This window comes from Microtus oregoni, unplaced genomic scaffold (genome assembly GCF_018167655.1).
Source record: "Microtus oregoni isolate MIOR12 unplaced genomic scaffold, Mior012 000001F_ref0000356, whole genome shotgun sequence".
NCBI lineage: Eukaryota > Metazoa > Chordata > Mammalia > Rodentia > Cricetidae > Microtus > Microtus oregoni.
The window spans coordinates 1,089,051-1,110,247 of NW_024543060.1; the positions used below are offsets into that span (position 1 = coordinate 1,089,051).

The window sequence follows — 21,197 nt, forward strand, 5'->3', positions numbered from 1 at the left end:
TGAATTCTGATATTGTTGGCAGCTTGAGGTTTAGATGTTTAGATTTTTCGATGTTTGATGTTCAGATCAAGATGTTGCTCCCAAAGCAATTTCTTGGAGAGAGTGAGTGACTAAATGTAACACCTAAAAAGTTTCTTGACAGAAAACAGGACAAGGTGCTGTAGGTTTAGGGGAAGAAATGAAATAGGAGCATTAAGTACTTAGAGCACAAAACAGTCAGTTACTGCAACCATCAGAACAAAGTGTGTGGAAAAACCGCCATTCCCCTGTCTTGTGTACTTGGATGTGTGTGTGTGTGTGTGTGTGTGTGTGTGTTGTTTTAATCAAGAGCTAAATTTTCTATGTTATTCTCCATGAGGAAAGGTGGAAAGGAGAGCAGTCATTAATCATCACCAACTGTTGAAGAATGAATTCAGAATTATTTGGCTCGGCCTCTTTGCCCATGCCTTTAATCCCAGAATGTGGGAGGCAGGAGGCATAGATCTCTTTGATTTCAAGACAAACACAAAACATATAGTGTATTAAAAGTTAGCTGGAATACATAATGAGATCCTGTTTCAAAAAAATGTTTTTATAAATATGTAACGTAAGATGTATGAGGGACTCAAAAATAAAGAATTTATGTAATATGTAATATAACATGTATTAGGGACTCAAAAATAAAAAATTTATAAACATGCTAAGTGTTTTTATATGGATAATTAAATGATGATCACTGTCAACATATGTCACAGTGAAGGAACAATGACAAGAGAGCCAGAGCAGAGAAAGAAAAAGTGTGTCACCTTCAACAAAGGTAAGAATTACTCCATCTGTCCTACCTTCCCCAAAGAAGAAGGAATAAGGAAGAGTAAAGATTTTTAGATCCCAAAAAGGAGTTAAGGAAAACAAGTATAAATCAAGCACTTTCAAGTGTGAAGTATTTTTGTCAAAACATTGCTTATTTCACTTTAATGCTGATATCTGTACAGCCTTTGAATAAATGAGAAAACATCTTTACACAGCACATGTCTTCCATAGTCACATTGCAGCAAATAGGATTGTCAGAAATACAGATTCTCCTTGAGTTTATGACAAATGCCTTGTATTTTGCACTGCATATCGCTAACACATCTCACTGCCACTAAAGTAAAATTAAGTCACAAAAAAACTTTAATCAATTATTTTCATTAACTAATTTCCTACCTTATGATGTTATTAAATCATCTGAGTTCTTAAATGTCTGTGAAAGTTCTCAGTTTGGAAAGTTTTGGCATACTGTATAGTTGTTTTCTTTAGAAATCTCCTACTTTAGGGTGGAAGTGTTTCTTTTACAGTGAATGCATTGATTTTAGGAAGACTTAACAATCCTTATATGTTTTCCTTTTCTTTCTTTTTCTTGTTCCTTGCCTCCCCTCATTCCTTCCACCCATCCCTAAATCAATCCCTCCCTCCCTCCTTTCTTTCTTTCTTTCTTTCTTTCTTTGTTTCTTTCTTTTCTCTGAAGTGCTAGAGGTTGAACATAAGGCTTTGGGAGCATTGTAGGCAAGCACCCTACCCATTATCTCTGCCTTCTGTTTTTGTTAAAAAGAACATGGTAAGGGTGTATATCATTTCCATACTGCAAAGCATGATTCAAGAATAAAAACTGAAACAAGGAGCTGGAGAGATGGCTCAGAGGTGAAGAGCACTGGCAGCTCTTCCAGAGGTCCTGAGTTCAATTCCCAGCAACCACATGGTGGCTCACAATCATCTGTAATGAGATCTGGTGCCCTCTTCTGGCCTGCAGGAATATATGCAGACAAAACACTGTAGATATAATAAATCTTAAAAAAATTGAAACAAAAAGCAAAGTGAAGAAAATGACATCATTCTGTATTTCAAATAATTATCTGCTTCTCCGTTGAGTCTGGAGAGACTTTGTGGCAGTGGCAGGAGCACCACGTAGTATTTACTTTCATCAGCTGTCATCACAGTGTCTGTCAGTGACAACCACACTAAGTAGAGAATGCAAAACCCTCTTCTCTCAAGAGGTAAGATGAAGAGAGTCAATATTATTGTAATGGAGACAGCTTTGTGTCACTTTATTATGAAGTTTGCTGTTCATGGCATCTGTGGTGGTGAGAACTGACTGAGGCCTCCTGCATAATAAGCATAGGCTTTCCTACTGAGCCGCAATCCCAGTCCACTAGTTGGTGGCTCAAATGGCTGTCCTGAGACATGGGGGAATGCTGAAAAGGCACACTAAGTTTCCTTGACTTTAAACAAGACAAAAATGAATGATTTCATTTCTTTTTTGGTTTGTTTATGTTTATTTTAGGGGTTTTTTTTGAGACAGGGTTTTTCTGTATGTATATTTGGAGCCTGCCCTTTAATGTATTCTCTACACAAGCTTGCCTTGAACTCCAATAGAGCCTCCTGCCTCTGTTTCCAAGCACTGGGATTAAAGGTGTGAGCCACCACTACCAGCCTCCAATGTTTCATTTCTAAAAGCAAACTGCAAGTGAACAGTGAAGGACTGAGTGAGTTTATTGTTTACATATGTGAACTTGTACAATGATCCTATGTCAGAAGGAAGCCCATGGAATTTGCTGCTCCAGTCTCACAGCTTCTTCTCTGATGCTCTTGCACTTGAGGTCGAGCTTGGGGTTATTACTCCCAAGGGAGAGATCTTTCCAGTAATTCATTTCAGGGGAGATGATGCCTGCTATCATGAGCATCCTTTAAGCTGCATATAAGACTGGAACACAGATGGAACTAAGGATATTCCTTCCCCAAAAGGGATGAGGAGAGGAAGCTTGATGCCTGCCCTCCCTTGAGCTGTTATGTAAAGGTCTCTGTCCCTCTTCTCTTTCTTTCTGCCAGGTTTCATCCTTATACAAAAGACAGAAACAATACATATAGTCCCAGTGGTAGGAATTTGCCTGATAAAATGAACAATTTTAACTAAAAGGCTCAACAAGGTTCTTTGTTTCCTTGAAGAACAAAAATATGTATAGGCCCATGGATCTTGTTTTCCATTTTGAATCTGTTGTTTTGTTTGTGAGACACAGTTTTATTGTTATGTAGTTCTGGCTGTCTTGGGAATCACAGGGTGATTGTTTATTATTAGGTATTGTGCTTGATAAGTTTAAGTCTTGTTTGATTTGAAATAAACAAAATGGATTAATTCTACATGAACAAATTTCCTAAAAAAGAGTATTTAGAATAGCCTAGATTAGTCTCAAAAATAGATACTATGTATCTAATCATTTTATATGTTATATTTCTCTAGCATTGTAACAAATTCATTTTGATTTTTTTAGAAGTACATTACAATACCAATAAGAAGCCTTTTTGCAGGTAAGGTCTAAGAATACAATAATACTAAGGAAATTCCAAGATAACAAGCCAATTATTGATTGTATTCTCAGATAGATACTGATTTATACACTCAATTTTTGCTTTGTCTTACAATCCCCATAGTATTATCAATGTATTTTAGCCAGAAATATTGTTGTTTTTAGATCGTGGACATGAGTTGTATACTCAACCATCATGTCCCAAGTACCAATTCTGCGTTTTGGAAAATGAGCCCACTGATGATAACCACACTCTCTATGTCCATCTGACACTTAGTGCCTTTTCAAATTTTTTCTGAAATCAGCTAGTGAACTAGATCTTCATCGCATTTGTCATTCTGAGAGCTGACAGGATTTGGGATCATTCTGCATTATCACACAGTGTTACAAGAAGCCAACAAATTACTTTCTTCCTTTGACACCATCTCCACATGCAGAGGCCCTTTTGTTCTGTGTAGAACCCTTTTATAGATGGTGGAAGATCCCATGCCTTCCTCCTACCACAGTGCTCCATCCATCCCTTTTCCATTCCTGTGAGCTGTTTTCTACAGTAATGAAGTCTCTGGATCTCAGTAGATTATCTGGATGTAGAGAGCCAAACTGTGGCATGTTTACTCTTTATGTGTCTATAAAAGGGGCTTTGTCTTCCCCATCAGTAGGACATGAACATAGAGTAAAAGGCCCCTTCTGTCAGTGATCTGCTATCTCAGACACTGATTTGGCAGAAAATTAAAGGTGGTATGTCAAGCTAGTTCTGTGCTCATCTTAATTGATTACTTCCATAATAGAGGACAATTGTGTTATCATTTGTGGGAACATGTATCATAAAGCATTCGATACACATTAGTAAATTGCTTATTACTAATTATTTATTAATAAATTACTCCAAGTTAAAAGGTCCAAAGTGCAGATTCATAAATTACAGTAGCTACAACTGTTCAAAGACACACTTTGTAAAAACCATGTTCTCTTCTACTAGGAATTCTAAACTGTCTCAAGCTAATAACCTGAAATTATCCACTGAGTTTTATTGTTGTTTGTTCATATTTTTATCTCATTAAGTTAATAACAATGCTCATTTGGCATAGAAACAGGCCAATTGTGGTTTCAAGATTCACTGATGAATGGACTACTAAGGGGCAGCTTGAGCAGAGCCTAGGCCATGGTATCTTGTCAGAGTGCTAGCAGAAGCAGGAATCTATTCTATGGTCCACAAACAAACCTTGTGAGAGATAGCATCACATGCATTGAGAGCTCACAAAGTAACCTGAGAGAGAGGGATTCTGTGATGCTCTAGGAGCAGATGATGACATGACAAATGGAATCGGGGTACTAATTACATTGAGCACAAGAGTGACCATCAGTTACTACAATTTTAAAAAATGTGCTGGAAAGAAACTACTGTCTTTGGTGTTCTCTCTCTCTCTCTGTGTCTCTCTTTCTCTCTCTATCTCTTTCTGTCTTTCTCTCTTTGTCTCCCTCATGTGTGTCTATGCTTTCGGTGGACTAATTTCTGTAGACTAAATCTTTCCTTTCTTTCACATGGGAAAAGTTTTAAAAAAGTGTCACCAAACCTAATCAACTGATTGAAGGACAAGTTAATGCTTGACTGTAAATCTCTAATGTATGTTAGGAAATCAAACAGCAAATAATCAAAGCATTTGGTAAATGTTCTTGTATTAATATTAAAATATTACATTTTAAAATATGCAACAGCGGCATACGACCACCTGGAGAGCTGAAACCAATACTTAAGAAGTCTCTTCAGATCAGTGGAGGTAAGAGTAATCATGAATACTTTGCTGCTACTTACCTAGTTCCAATAGCAACTTAATTCATTCAAAAAAGGAACAAAGTAAATAAGATATAAACGTAATTTCATTTTTTAAAATTTGCCTCCTAATGTTCTTCACATTCAAAATTATTTCAGAAATGATTTTCTGAGAAATTTCAGTATCAAACTATATTATCTGAACCATGTTTATTTATTTAACATAGCCACTGATGCACACAGTATCTTTGTATAAATATAAGGACCTCTAACTAGTCCACAGTATGTGTCCTCTAGAGTTATGTGACAGCAATTTTGCTTGTTATAAAATGAATTTTTCTTTCATTTTTATAATAAATATATTACATTTTTGCTACATATATATTAGTGTCAATGAAAGGTGATCATGTAAAAAACAGAAATACAGTATTCAATTACTTTCATTAAGGATTTTGAGAACTAAATTAACTACATTTTATGGGTTTTGTTCCTTTCTGTAATTTCTCTACTTAGACATATTAGAAAATTCACATATGGTTTTATGTTTATCTTTAATTATCTGCTATTTAATCTGACTATTTCTTGGCATACGAAATAATAGGCTTGGTCAACTTTTTTAAAAAATGGACTTTGAGTCCTGTAGGCAGTGCTGCGGATTAAACACTGCCATTCTAAGCATTCTAGACTAGCGCTCGCCCTAATGGCTATACCGCCAGCACCTTCTCCTTTGGTTTTATTAGTGGAGGATATGGTGATACTTGGTTTATATGCTGATAGACATAATTTCCAGAACAATTTGCCACAGTAGGAGGAAGGCTGAGAAAGTGCATCATTCTACAGTCGACAGCACTGATTGGTGCATTGAGTATATGGTATCTATCTAAAAAATTGTTAATTTCTTTTACATTTTCCAATATTGTGTAGTACAGGTTTTGTAGAATGACCTAATGATTTTCTGAATTTCCTCAATGTCTGTTGTTATGTCCTTCTTTTCATTTCTGATTTTGTTAATTTGAATGATCTCTCTCCATCTTTTGATTAGTTTGGATAACGGTTTGTCAATCTTATTGATTTTTTTTCAAAGAACCAGCTCTTTATGTCATTGATTCTTTGTATTGTTTTCTGTGTTTCTATTTTGTTGATTTCAGCCCTCTGTTTGATTATTTCCTGTCTTCTACTCCTTCTGAGTGAGTTCTTTTTTTTGGGTGGGGGGTGGAGTGTTCTATAGATATCTGTTAAGTCCATGTGATTCTTTACATCTGTTAGTTCTCTTATTTCTCTCTTAAGTTTCTGTCTGGTTGAACTGTCCATTGGATAGAGAGGAGTGTTGAAATCTCCGGGCGATGGTGGCGCACGCCTTTAATCCCAGCACTCGGGAGGCAAAGGCATGCGGATCTCTGTGAGTTCGAGACCAGCCTGGTCTACAGAGCTAGTTCCAGGACAGGCTCCAAAGCCACAGAGAAACCCTGTCTCGAAAAAAAAAAAAAAAAAAAGAAATCTCCTACTATTAGTATGTGTGGTTTGATGTATGATTTAAGTTTTAGTAATGTTTCTTTTAGTAAGAAACATTCTTTTAGTAAGATTTCTGTGGTGTTGTGGGTGTAGTTAGCTTCCTTGGGTGGAAGTTTTCCTACTAGTACTTTCTGTAAGGCTGAGTTTTTGGATATGTACTGTTTAAATCTGCTTTTGTCATGGAGTATCTTGCTTTATCCATAGATGGTGAGTGAAAGCTTTGCTGAGTATAGTAGCCTGGGCTTGTATCCATAGTCTCTTAGTGTCTGCAACACATCTATCCAGGACCTTCTGGCTTTCATGGTTTCCATTGAGAAGTCAGGCATAATTCTGATAGGTTTGCCTTATAGATTACTTGACCATTTTCCTTTGCACCTTTTAATATTCTTTCATTATTCTGTATGTTCTTTGTTTTGATTATTATATGGCTAGGGGATGCTATTCTTTTGATCCAGTCTATTTGGTGTTCTGTAAGCTTCTTGTGTCTTCATAGGGATATCCTTCTTTAGGTTGGGAAAGTTTTCATCTATAATTCTGCTGAATATGTTTTTTGTGCCTTTGAGCTGGAGTTCTTATTCTTCTACTCCTATTATTCTTAGTGTTGGCCTTTTCATGGTAGCTCAGATTTCCTGAATGTTTTGTGTTAAGAATTTGTTGGATTTAATGTTTTTTGACCAATGAGTATTTTCTTTATAGTATGTTCAGCACCTGAGATTATTTCTTCTATCTCTTATATTCCATTGGTTATACTTGTCTCTGTTGCTCCTGTTCATTTACCCAGATTTTCCATGTCCACAATTCCCTTGGTTTGTATTTTCTTTATTACATGTATTTCAGTCTTCAAGTCTTCAACTGTTTCTTTCACTTCTTTGATTGTTTTATCATGGGTATTTTTGGGTGTCTTTGAGGGATTTATTCATTTCTTCCAACTTTGTTTATCTTCTCTTCAATTTCTTTAAGGGAGTTTTTCACTTCCTCTTTAAAGGTATTCATCATTTTCATAAAGTTATGTTCAAAGTCGTTTTCTTCTACTTCTGGGTTAGAATGGTCAAGTCTTCCTTTTGTGTGTCTACTGGATTCTCGTGTTACCATGCTGTGTTTTAGGATATTGGAGGAATTTTTGCATAGGCACCTACCATCTCTTCCTTCAAATGAGGCCAGCAGTGTCTTGGCATCTTGGTCCAATTTTTGCTGTGGCTGTCTCGTAGGTCTCCTCAGTATTGGAGCAAGCTATGTTTCAGAATTCCACGGAGCTCGCAGGCTCTTGGGGCCCGTCAGTGTTGGAACAAACTGTGTTTTAGGGTTCCACAGAGCTTGCAGGTGAACAGGCACCACCTTGGATTTTCATTGTGGTAAAGAGGGTTGATGGAGGTCTCCCACATGCTAAGCCTCATTGGCAGTCCATTTGTTGGTGGGGCCAACACTCTGCTTCAGCCATAGGCAATGCCAAGGAAGTTATATTACAGTTTATATACTGTGAATAAAATAAACAAGAATTTGCTTTATTCCTTTTCAGAGGGCGGGCTTTTAGCATGATACATTGTCTGTGGGAACTCTGATGTTTCCTGTAAGGTACTACTACCATGGAATTGCTGCTTGGTCCCCATGTTTTTCCATGCTTCTCGCCCTAGAGATACAGTTCAGGGTGCATAACTACTGCAGGGGGCTTTGCAATAACTCTTACCATGGGAGGTGATAGCTACTAATGCTGAACTTCTTTGCACTGCCCATTAGTGAAGGACCAGAAGCTAGAACTGAGGAGCTTCTGCAGCTTCCTCAGAAGCACTTAAGGAGAGTACACACCTTGACCCCTCTCTGGAGCTTTGCCAACCTATCAGTTTGAAATTCTTTGCAGGGGCCATTGTCCTTCGTCTGCTTGTGGTTTGGTTTTGTTTTGTTTTAATTTTGCTATGCTGCAAAGGGCAGTCACCATAGACTTAGCTTTCTTGTGTCTGGAATTTTCATCTTCAATGGAATAAGGTCAACTCAAACCTTAGAGAAACTCTTTTCACTTCCATACAAGATGAGTATACTCACTTACAATTCTCCTACCACCACTAGTCCAGAGACAAAAGCAACAGCAGCAACACTGTGCTACTGCTTTAACACTTCAGCTTGTGATATTGATTCTGGCTAAGATGTCTTATAGTGCTCAAGATCATAGGTGTTTTGTACACCAATTTATTATAAGTAGTAACTTTTGATAAGTTTGTCTCTATTTGAAACATACAAAGAAGTCTCAATTAAGAGTTATCTATATTTGTTGTCTATAAATCAATATTCACTTTAAATTTTAGCCTCATTTGGGGACAAAGTATATGTAGTAAAAAAAATATTGGCCTTGGCATTTAATGCTCTTATATTTTACAAATGATTATAACATATTTTGGTTTTCTACTTTATAGGTAGTCGAAGACTAAAAGATGAGGTCTCACTCAGGTAAGAATGTCTGGATTTTAAAATACACAGAGCATGTAGCGAATATAAAGTTTAGAAGCTGCCACCATGTTTTTCTCTGTGTAAGGCAGTTTCAGCTTCTTGATTATATGCTAATCAAAGCTGAATATTTATCTATGGAGAAGCATATAGTTTTAAATAACTGATTATTCCTCTGATACAGCATGAAATGCTATTAGGACTCCCTGTCTGTGGAGGTGATTCAGTGGGTAAAGTGCTGGCTGTGTATATGGGAAAATGGGAGACGGATTCCCAGGGTCTATATGAGGCCTGTTGGTCTTGTGTGCTTCTAAAATTCTGGTGAGGTTATGATGAGATTGCACGTGGACAGAGAGCATCCCCTGACATTTTCTGGATTGCTTGCCTGAGGTTTGCATTCATGAGTGAGAGACCCAGCTAGTAAACTAATGCTTAAGGTTAGGGTCAACTCCCAAGTCTATATTCCAATCACCACACCTACACACTGGCATGTATTTATCTTAAATCACACATACATAGAAATACACAGCATATAACATATTTTGCACATATATGTAAAAGGATCAATTTTCAAGTCATTAATCTTTTTCACTAATTTGTTTGTTTGAGTTGTCTGTGGGAAGAGTGTGAATAATATGGCAAGGTTCAAAACTCTCCAAGGCTTTGCTAAAGATTACCTCAGAATGGCCTTATAGACATGCTTCTGTCCAGCAGGTTAATAGCTTCCTTAATGAGTTACCCAACTGTGGTGATTCACAAGGTAGGTGAAGTTAGAAAAACAAACTGGTTAGTCCAGAGCTTACCAACCAGAAGCCCTGAAATTTGGAGCTCTTAGCTGTAGTTCGGATGGAGTAGAGCTGAGGGTACTGTATTGCTCTGCAGTGCCCTGTAAATACTCAAGACTTGTGCAGGAAGTACTGGCCATTGCGAATAAAGAGGATCCTCATAGATCAAGGTGGTTTTGGTGCATGCTTTTAATCCTAGCACTCAGAAAAGCAGAGGCAGGTGGATCTGTGAGTTCAAGGCAAGCCTGGTATACAAGAACCAGTTCCAGGACAGGCTTCAAAACTACAGAGAAACTCTGTCTCAAAAAAAAAAAAAAAAAAGAATTTCATCATGTACTTGCGCACAGACTACCAATAAAGCAGCTTCAAATCACCAAAATATGGTGAATTCTGATATTGTTGGCAGCTTGAGGTTTAGATGTTTAGATTTTTCGATGTTTGATGTTCAGATCAAGATGTTGCTCCCAAAGCAATTTCTTGGAGAGAGTGAGTGACTAAATGTAACACCTAAAAAGTTTCTTGACAGAAAACAGGACAAGGTGCTGTAGGTTTAGGGGAAGAAATGAAATAGGAGCATTAAGTACTTAGAGCACAAAACAGTCAGTTACTGCAACCATCAGAACAAAGTGTGTGGAAAAACCGCCATTCCCCTGTCTTGTGTACTTGGATGTGTGTGTGTGTGTGTGTGTGTGTGTGTGTGTGTTGTTTTAATCAAGAGCTAAATTTTCTATGTTATTCTCCATGAGGAAAGGTGGAAAGGAGAGCAGTCATTAATCATCACCAACTGTTGAAGAATGAATTCAGAATTATTTGGCTCGGCCTCTTTGCCCATGCCTTTAATCCCAGAATGTGGGAGGCAGGAGGCATAGATCTCTTTGATTTCAAGACAAACACAAAATATATAGTGTATTAAAAGTTAGCTGGAATACATAATGAGATCCTGTTTCAAAAAAATGTTTTTATAAATATGTAACGTAAGATGTATGAGGGACTCAAAAATAAAGAATTTATGTAATATGTAATATAACATGTATTAGGGACTCAAAAATAAAAAATTTATAAACATGCTAAGTGTTTTTATATGGATAATTAAATGATGATCACTGTCAACATATGTCACAGTGAAGGAACAATGACAAGAGAGCCAGAGCAGAGAAAGAAAAAGTGTGTCACCTTCAACAAAGGTAAGAATTACTCCATCTGTCCTACCTTCCCCAAAGAAGAAGGAATAAGGAAGAGTAAAGATTTTTAGATCCCAAAAAGGAGTTAAGGAAAACAAGTATAAATCAAGCACTTTCAAGTGTGAAGTATTTTTGTCAAAACATTGCTTATTTCACTTTAATGCTGATATCTGTACAGCCTTTGAATAAATGAGAAAACATCTTTACACAGCACATGTCTTCCATAGTCACATTGCAGCAAATAGGATTGTCAGAAATACAGATTCTCCTTGAGTTTATGACAAATGCCTTGTATTTTGCACTGCATATCGCTAACACATCTCACTGCCACTAAAGTAAAATTAAGTCACAAAAAAACTTTAATCAATTATTTTCATTAACTAATTTCCTACCTTATGATGTTATTAAATCATCTGAGTTCTTAAATGTCTGTGAAAGTTCTCAGTTTGGAAAGTTTTGGCATACTGTATAGTTGTTTTCTTTAGAAATCTCCTACTTTAGGGTGGAAGTGTTTCTTTTACAGTGAATGCATTGATTTTAGGAAGACTTAACAATCCTTATATGTTTTCCTTTTCTTTCTTTTTCTTGTTCCTTGCCTCCCCTCATTCCTTCCACCCATCCCTAAATCAATCCCTCCCTCCCTCCTTTCTTTCTTTCTTTCTTTCTTTCTTTGTTTCTTTCTTTTCTCTGAAGTGCTAGAGGTTGAACATAAGGCTTTGGGAGCATTGTAGGCAAGCACCCTACCCATTATCTCTGCCTTCTGTTTTTGTTAAAAAGAACATGGTAAGGGTGTATATCATTTCCATACTGCAAAGCATGATTCAAGAATAAAAACTGAAACAAGGAGCTGGAGAGATGGCTCAGAGGTGAAGAGCACTGGCAGCTCTTCCAGAGGTCCTGAGTTCAATTCCCAGCAACCACATGGTGGCTCACAATCATCTGTAATGAGATCTGGTGCCCTCTTCTGGCCTGCAGGAATATATGCAGACAAAACACTGTAGATATAATAAATCTTAAAAAAATTGAAACAAAAAGCAAAGTGAAGAAAATGACATCATTCTGTATTTCAAATAATTATCTGCTTCTCCGTTGAGTCTGGAGAGACTTTGTGGCAGTGGCAGGAGCACCACGTAGTATTTACTTTCATCAGCTGTCATCACAGTGTCTGTCAGTGACAACCACACTAAGTAGAGAATGCAAAACCCTCTTCTCTCAAGAGGTAAGATGAAGAGAGTCAATATTATTGTAATGGAGACAGCTTTGTGTCACTTTATTATGAAGTTTGCTGTTCATGGCATCTGTGGTGGTGAGAACTGACTGAGGCCTCCTGCATAATAAGCATAGGCTTTCCTACTGAGCCGCAATCCCAGTCCACTAGTTGGTGGCTCAAATGGCTGTCCTGAGACATGGGGGAATGCTGAAAAGGCACACTAAGTTTCCTTGACTTTAAACAAGACAAAAATGAATGATTTCATTTCTTTTTTGGTTTGTTTATGTTTATTTTAGGGGTTTTTTTTGAGACAGGGTTTTTCTGTATGTATATTTGGAGCCTGCCCTTTAATGTATTCTCTACACAAGCTTGCCTTGAACTCCAATAGAGCCTCCTGCCTCTGTTTCCAAGCACTGGGATTAAAGGTGTGAGCCACCACTACCAGCCTCCAATGTTTCATTTCTAAAAGCAAACTGCAAGTGAACAGTGAAGGACTGAGTGAGTTTATTGTTTACATATGTGAACTTGTACAATGATCCTATGTCAGAAGGAAGCCCATGGAATTTGCTGCTCCAGTCTCACAGCTTCTTCTCTGATGCTCTTGCACTTGAGGTCGAGCTTGGGGTTATTACTCCCAAGGGAGAGATCTTTCCAGTAATTCATTTCAGGGGAGATGATGCCTGCTATCATGAGCATCCTTTAAGCTGCATATAAGACTGGAACACAGATGGAACTAAGGATATTCCTTCCCCAAAAGGGATGAGGAGAGGAAGCTTGATGCCTGCCCTCCCTTGAGCTGTTATGTAAAGGTCTCTGTCCCTCTTCTCTTTCTTTCTGCCAGGTTTCATCCTTATACAAAAGACAGAAACAATACATATAGTCCCAGTGGTAGGAATTTGCCTGATAAAATGAACAATTTTAACTAAAAGGCTCAACAAGGTTCTTTGTTTCCTTGAAGAACAAAAATATGTATAGGCCCATGGATCTTGTTTTCCATTTTGAATCTGTTGTTTTGTTTGTGAGACACAGTTTTATTGTTATGTAGTTCTGGCTGTCTTGGGAATCACAGGGTGATTGTTTATTATTAGGTATTGTGCTTGATAAGTTTAAGTCTTGTTTGATTTGAAATAAACAAAATGGATTAATTCTACATGAACAAATTTCCTAAAAAAGAGTATTTAGAATAGCCTAGATTAGTCTCAAAAATAGATACTATGTATCTAATCATTTTATATGTTATATTTCTCTAGCATTGTAACAAATTCATTTTGATTTTTTTAGAAGTACATTACAATACCAATAAGAAGCCTTTTTGCAGGTAAGGTCTAAGAATACAATAATACTAAGGAAATTCCAAGATAACAAGCCAATTATTGATTGTATTCTCAGATAGATACTGATTTATACACTCAATTTTTGCTTTGTCTTACAATCCCCATAGTATTATCAATGTATTTTAGCCAGAAATATTGTTGTTTTTAGATCGTGGACATGAGTTGTATACTCAACCATCATGTCCCAAGTACCAATTCTGCGTTTTGGAAAATGAGCCCACTGATGATAACCACACTCTCTATGTCCATCTGACACTTAGTGCCTTTTCAAATTTTTTCTGAAATCAGCTAGTGAACTAGATCTTCATCGCATTTGTCATTCTGAGAGCTGACAGGATTTGGGATCATTCTGCATTATCACACAGTGTTACAAGAAGCCAACAAATTACTTTCTTCCTTTGACACCATCTCCACATGCAGAGGCCCTTTTGTTCTGTGTAGAACCCTTTTATAGATGGTGGAAGATCCCATGCCTTCCTCCTACCACAGTGCTCCATCCATCCCTTTTCCATTCCTGTGAGCTGTTTTCTACAGTAATGAAGTCTCTGGATCTCAGTAGATTATCTGGATGTAGAGAGCCAAACTGTGGCATGTTTACTCTTTATGTGTCTATAAAAGGGGCTTTGTCTTCCCCATCAGTAGGACATGAACATAGAGTAAAAGGCCCCTTCTGTCAGTGATCTGCTATCTCAGACACTGATTTGGCAGAAAATTAAAGGTGGTATGTCAAGCTAGTTCTGTGCTCATCTTAATTGATTACTTCCATAATAGAGGACAATTGTGTTATCATTTGTGGGAACATGTATCATAAAGCATTCGATACACATTAGTAAATTGCTTATTACTAATTATTTATTAATAAATTACTCCAAGTTAAAAGGTCCAAAGTGCAGATTCATAAATTACAGTAGCTACAACTGTTCAAAGACACACTTTGTAAAAACCATGTTCTCTTCTACTAGGAATTCTAAACTGTCTCAAGCTAATAACCTGAAATTATCCACTGAGTTTTATTGTTGTTTGTTCATATTTTTATCTCATTAAGTTAATAACAATGCTCATTTGGCATAGAAACAGGCCAATTGTGGTTTCAAGATTCACTGATGAATGGACTACTAAGGGGCAGCTTGAGCAGAGCCTAGGCCATGGTATCTTGTCAGAGTGCTAGCAGAAGCAGGAATCTATTCTATGGTCCACAAACAAACCTTGTGAGAGATAGCATCACATGCATTGAGAGCTCACAAAGTAACCTGAGAGAGAGGGATTCTGTGATGCTCTAGGAGCAGATGATGACATGACAAGTGGAATCGGGGTACTAATTACATTGAGCACAAGAGTGACCATCAGTTACTACAATTTTAAAAAATGTGCTGGAAAGAAACTACTGTCTTTGGTGTTCTCTCTCTCTCTCTGTGTCTCTCTTTCTCTCTCTATCTCTTTCTGTCTTTCTCTCTTTGTCTCCCTCATGTGTGTCTATGCTTTCGGTGGACTAATTTCTGTAGACTAAATCTTTCCTTTCTTTCACATGGGAAAAGTTTTAAAAAAGTGTCACCAAACCTAATCAACTGATTGAAGGACAAGTTAATGCTTGACTGTAAATCTCTAATGTATGTTAGGAAATCAAACAGCAAATAATCAAAGCATTTGGTAAATGTTCTTGTATTAATATTAAAATATTACATTTTAAAATATGCAACAGCGGCATACGACCACCTGGAGAGCTGAAACCAATACTTAAGAAGTCTCTTCAGATCAGTGGAGGTAAGAGTAATCATGAATACTTTGCTGCTACTTACCTAGTTCCAATAGCAACTTAATTCATTCAAAAAAGGAACAAAGTAAATAAGATATAAACGTAATTTCATTTTTTAAAATTTGCCTCCTAATGTTCTTCACATTCAAAATTATTTCAGAAATGATTTTCTGAGAAATTTCAGTATCAAACTATATTATCTGAACCATGTTTATTTATTTAACATAGCCACTGATGCACACAGTATCTTTGTATAAATATAAGGACCTCTAACTAGTCCACAGTATGTGTCCTCTAGAGTTATGTGACAGCAATTTTGCTTGTTATAAAATGAATTTTTCTTTCATTTTTATAATAAATATATTACATTTTTGCTACATATATATTAGTGTCAATGAAAGGTGATCATGTAAAAAACAGAAATACAGTATTCAATTACTTTCATTAAGGATTTTGAGAACTAAATTAACTACATTTTATGGGTTTTGTTCCTTTCTGTAATTTCTCTACTTAGACATATTAGAAAATTCACATATGGTTTTATGTTTATCTTTAATTATCTGCTATTTAATCTGACTATTTCTTGGCATACGAAATAATAGGCTTGGTCAACTTTTTTAAAAAATGGACTTTGAGTCCTGTAGGCAGTGCTGCGGATTAAACACTGCCATTCTAAGCATTCTAGACTAGCGCTCGCCCTAATGGCTATACCGCCAGCACCTTCTCCTTTGGTTTTATTAGTGGAGGATATGGTGATACTTGGTTTATATGCTGATAGACATAATTTCCAGAACAATTTGCCACAGTAGGAGGAAGGCTGAGAAAAGAGCATCATTCTGCAGGGGACAGCACTGACTGGTCCACTGAGTCTGGATAAGATTCTAAGAGTGGAAGGAACACTGCAGAGTTTGGGCTCTCCGCTGTCACCACAGTGTCTTTCACACCTGCTTTGCCTATAGAGAGCACAGCATCAAGTGAATAGGAGTATGTGGAGTGTAGAGGGTCTGAAAGACTTTATTGAAAAGAGTCAGTATTATTGTAATGTGGGTGACTGTCCTTTACATTATTTCCACACTAAATTTCCTTTGTGGTGACGATGGTTGATGGAGGTCTCCCACATGCTAAGACTCATTGGCAGTCCATTTGTTGGTGGGACAAATGCTTTGCCTCAGCCATAGGCAATGTCAAGGAGGTTATACTGCAGTTTCCATACTGTGAATGAAATAAGCAAAAATTTGCTTTATTCCTTTGTAGAGGGCAGGCTGTTAGCATGAAGTGAAAGCTGCTCACTTGAAGCTGTGTATGTGTGGACACAAACGTTTCCTGTGAGGTACTACTCCCATGGAATTGCTGCTTTTTCCCCATGTCTCTTTCATGCTTCTTGCCCTGGAGATACAGTTCAGGGTCATAACTACTGCAGGGGGCTTTCCCATAGCTCTTACCATGGGAGGTGATAGCAGCTAGTGCTGAGGTTCTTTGCACTGCCCATTAGCAAGGGACCAGAAGCTAGAATTGAGGGGCTTCTGCATCTTCCTCAGAAGCACTTGAGGAGAGTACACACAATGCCCTCTCTCTCTGTATGTAGCTTTGCCACCCTGGCATCTGGAAATTCTTTGCCCTTGGTCTACCTGTGTTTCTTAACTTTTGCTATGCTGCAAAGAGCAGTTCTCATAGACTTAGCTTCCCTGTGTCTGGAATTTTCATCGTCAACGAAATAAGTTCAACTTAATCTTTAGAGAGGCTCTTTTCACTTCCATGCAAGATGAGTATGCTCACTTGCAATTCTCCTAACACCACTAGTCCAGAGATAAATCCAGCAGCAGCAACACTGTGCTACCAATTAACACTTCAGCTTGTGATATTGATTCTGGTTAAGATGTCAGTTTCTCTGTTTGATAATGCTCATGATCATAGGTATTTTGTATACCAATTTATTATTAGTATCGACTTTTGATAAAATTGTCTCTGTATTTTAAACATACAAAGAAGTGTAAATTAAGAGTTATCCTTGTTTTTATTGTCTATAAATCAGTATTCACCTTGAAGGCTACACAGATTCAAAGTATATGTAGTAACAAAGCATTGGCCTTGGCATTCAATGCTCTTTTTTCTACAGTTGCTTATAACATATTTTGCTTTCTACTCTGTAGATAATGGAAGAAATCAAGACCAAATCCCACTCAGGTAAGAATGTCTGGATTTTAAATACAGTATGTAGAGAATATAAAGTTCAGAAGCTGGCACCAAGTTTTCCTCTGTGTAAGACAATTTTAGCTTCTTGATTATTCGCTAATGAAAGCTGAATTATGCCTCAGATACAGCGTGCAATGATGTTAGGACTCCCTGTCTGTGGCGGTGATTCAGCAGATAAAATGCTGGCTGTGCATATGGGAGAATGGGAGATGGATGCCCAGGGTCCACATGAGGCCTGTTGGTCTTGTGCGCTTCTAAAATCCTGGTGAGCTTTGGTGAGATTGCAGGTGGAGACAGAGCATACTCTCACATTTTTCTGGATGTCTTGCCTGGATTGCTAGCCTGGGGCTTGCATTCATGAATGAGATTCAGCCATATAACTAAGGCTGAGGGTGAGGGTCGACACCCAAGTCTGTACTCCAATCACCACACCTATACATTGGCATGTATTTATCTGAAATCATACATACTTACAAATACACTGCACATAACATGCAGTTACATATATGTAAAAATATTAGTTTTCAGGCTGTTAATCCTGTTTACTAGTATGTTTGGGACAAGGTGTTTGCTGGGAAGAGTGTGGGCAAAACTCTCCCAAACTTTGGTGAGAAAATCACCTCAGAATGGCCTTATAGACATGCTTCTGCTTAGCAGGTTTATTTCCCTCTTAATGAGTTCCACCTCGGTGGTGAATCCCTAGGTAGGTGGAACTTACAAAAAGAAAGTGTTTGTTCCAGAGTTTGTCAATCAGAAACCCTGAAATTAGGAACTTTTAGCTGTAGATCCGATGAATCAAAGCTGAGGGGACAGTGTTGCTCCCTAGTGTCCTATAAAATGACTCAGAAATACCCTTGAGTATAAAGAGTTTCAACATATGCATGTGGACACACTATCAAATCTTCAAGGCACCAAAATATGATGACTTCTGAGACTGATGGCAACTTAATGCTTAGACATAGAGTCCATTTCATGTTTTCCCAGAGCAACTCTTTGAAGAGAGTGCTATGAAATGAAATGCCTAATTTTTTTTTTTTTAACAAAAAACAGGCACTTTAGGTTTAGGGGAACAAATGAAATAGGAGCATTAAGTGCTCAAAATAATCAGTTACTGCAACCATCATAACAAGTGTGTGCAAAACTCGCCATTTCCCCCTCTTATGTGTGTGTGTGTGTGTTGCATGTGTGTGTTGCATGTGTGCATGTGTCTGTGCCTTTTGCATGCTCTGCATATTTTTTTGTGCAGACATGAGGGAAAGAGGAGGATATTGGTGTCTTGCATCATTCTCTAACTTATCCACTTGACATAAGATCTCTGACTGACCCTGGAGCTGGTCTGGCAGCCAACAAGCCCAAATGGTAGCCTGTTCCACCCACAGTACTGGGGTACATGTGCATGTGTCCATGCCCAGTTTTTTATGTGGATGCTGAGCATTCAAACTCAGGTTGATCTGTGTTGGCAGCAAACATTCTTATTGACTGAGCCATCTCCCAAACCACTGGCTTTTTAAATTTTTATTTTTAAATAGAACTATGAGTGAGTCTTCACTGAATGTTACATAGATTGAGACAAGTTGAAACTGCCAAAGTAAAAACTTTTTAAAACCTGGGTCAACGTTGAATTACATAAATGCAAAAATATAGTGCACAGATAACAAATCTTTCAAGAGAGATGCTCTAAGGACCAAACTCACCCCTCACTGCATGCTTTTATTCTAAAGGCTCTCTGAAAACCCTCATGTTACAACAGAGGACACGGCCACCACCTCTGCTATTAAGGTAAAATTCTCCTTTGTGAAATTTGTTTCCTTATGAATTTTGTTAAAATGCAGCAGTACTCTACCTATCACCGTTTTATATGGAAATTTGGTCAGAGAAAAGTGTTTGGTATCAGTGAACCATCCTTTCTATAAATTCCAGTGAGCAGTAAGTCCTTGCAGATAGCGGTGGCCCAATAGGAGAATGAACTGGAAACACAGGGAGTGGAAGATTGAGTGCAGTTCTCATATATTAGAAGATGCCTGGTGCTTGATCAAGGATGGTATGCAGAAATAGATACACATTAGACTGATTTTTAAAACAAATGTGGTGATACATCTGAATACATTTTAGAGGGTCCAGTTATTGTAGTGGTCCAGGCATCACCCAGGTGCCTTTTCTCTCAGCATAATTGCAGGTAGGTTGTCTCTTCCCTTGGATAGTCCTATTTCAGGATCACAGATAAAAGCATCTCCTCTGTTTGTCTCTTTTCTTCTGTGTTTATATTAGCAAGAAATTTTGGAAATTTAGCTATTTGTAATCTGTTCAACCAAGTTTTCATTATGAAGAGATTACAGACTGTTTTCTATTTGATTTCACTAGGAGGATATTGACAACTCTTCCTCCAGGTGCACAGTAAGTATTTTTCCCCAATTAGCCAGCAATTGTAGATGTGAAGATTCAAATACCATATAGTAATACTTTGGTTTCTGGATATTTGCTCTGTACTTGACAATAATATACACTCTGATTCTTTGTATCATGTTTTTTATTTATTTATTTTACTTTTTCTTTTATTCTTTAAGACAATCTTTTTTATTTTACATACCAACCCCAATTCCCTCTCCCTCCCTTCTGCCTGCTCTCCCAACTCCCCACCACCCCACTCCACACTACCCCACTCCCCATTCATTCCTCATAGAGGATAAGGTCTCCCACGGGGAGTCAACAAAGTCTGTCATATCCCTTGAGGCAGGACTAAGGCTATCCTCCCTGTATCTAGGCTGAGTAGAGTATCCCTCCATAGGGAATGGGTTCCAAAAAGCCAGTTCACATACTAGGGGTAAATAAATACTGGACCCACTGCCAGTGGACTAACAAAACTGACCAAACCATATGACTGTCACCCACATTCAGAGGGCCTAGTTTGGTCCTGTGCCAGTTCCCTAGTTGTCAGTCAGGAGCCAGTGAGCACCCACAACCTTGGGTCATCTGTTTCTGCAGGGTTTTTTTTTCTATAATCGACCTCATATTTGATCACAAAGCAAATCTCAACAGATTAAAAAAAGTGGAAATAACCCCGTGTCTTATTGGATCACCTATGGGTTAAAGTTAGAATTCAACAACACTAATTGCAAAAATTCCACGTATTCATGGAAACTGAACAATTCTCAACAGAATTACCCCTGGATCAAGGAAAAATAAAGGAAGCCTTCCTAGAATTTAATGAAAATGAATGCATGACATACCCAATTCTTCGGGATACATTGAAAGCATTACTAACAGGAAAATTCATAGCACTAAGTGCCTACATAAAGAACCTGGAGAAATCTCACACTAGCATTTTAACAACACACCTGAAAGCTCTAGAACAAAAAAGGGAGTCTCACCCAGGAGGAGTAGATACCAGGAAATTATCAATTTGAGGACTAAAATCAATAAAATAGAAACAAAGTAAATGAAACAAAGAATCAGTGGGACAAAGAAATGGGTTTTTGAGAAAATCAGCAAGATAGACAAACCCTTATTCAAACTAATCAAAAGAAAGAAAGACAAAATCCATATTAACAAAATCAGAAATGAAAAGGGGGACATAACATCAGACACTGAGGAAATCCAGAGAATTATCAGGTCATATTTCAAAAATCTGTATTTGAGAAAAGTGAAAAATGTAAAGGAAATGGACAATTTTCTTTTGTGTTTTAACCCTTCAGAAGGTACAAA

General features: G+C 37.6%; 1 long non-coding RNA gene across 1 annotated transcript; it reads left to right on the plus strand.

The window, feature by feature from the left end:
* Positions 1-10,963: 10,963 nt before the first annotated feature.
* Positions 10,964-19,881, plus strand: LOC121461948. Its single transcript, XR_005976242.1, has 5 exons — positions 10,964-11,008; positions 15,249-15,310; positions 17,453-17,486; positions 19,217-19,274; positions 19,857-19,881. It is a non-coding gene; the product is annotated as an uncharacterized LOC121461948 (long non-coding RNA).
* Positions 19,882-21,197: the final 1,316 nt, after the last annotated feature.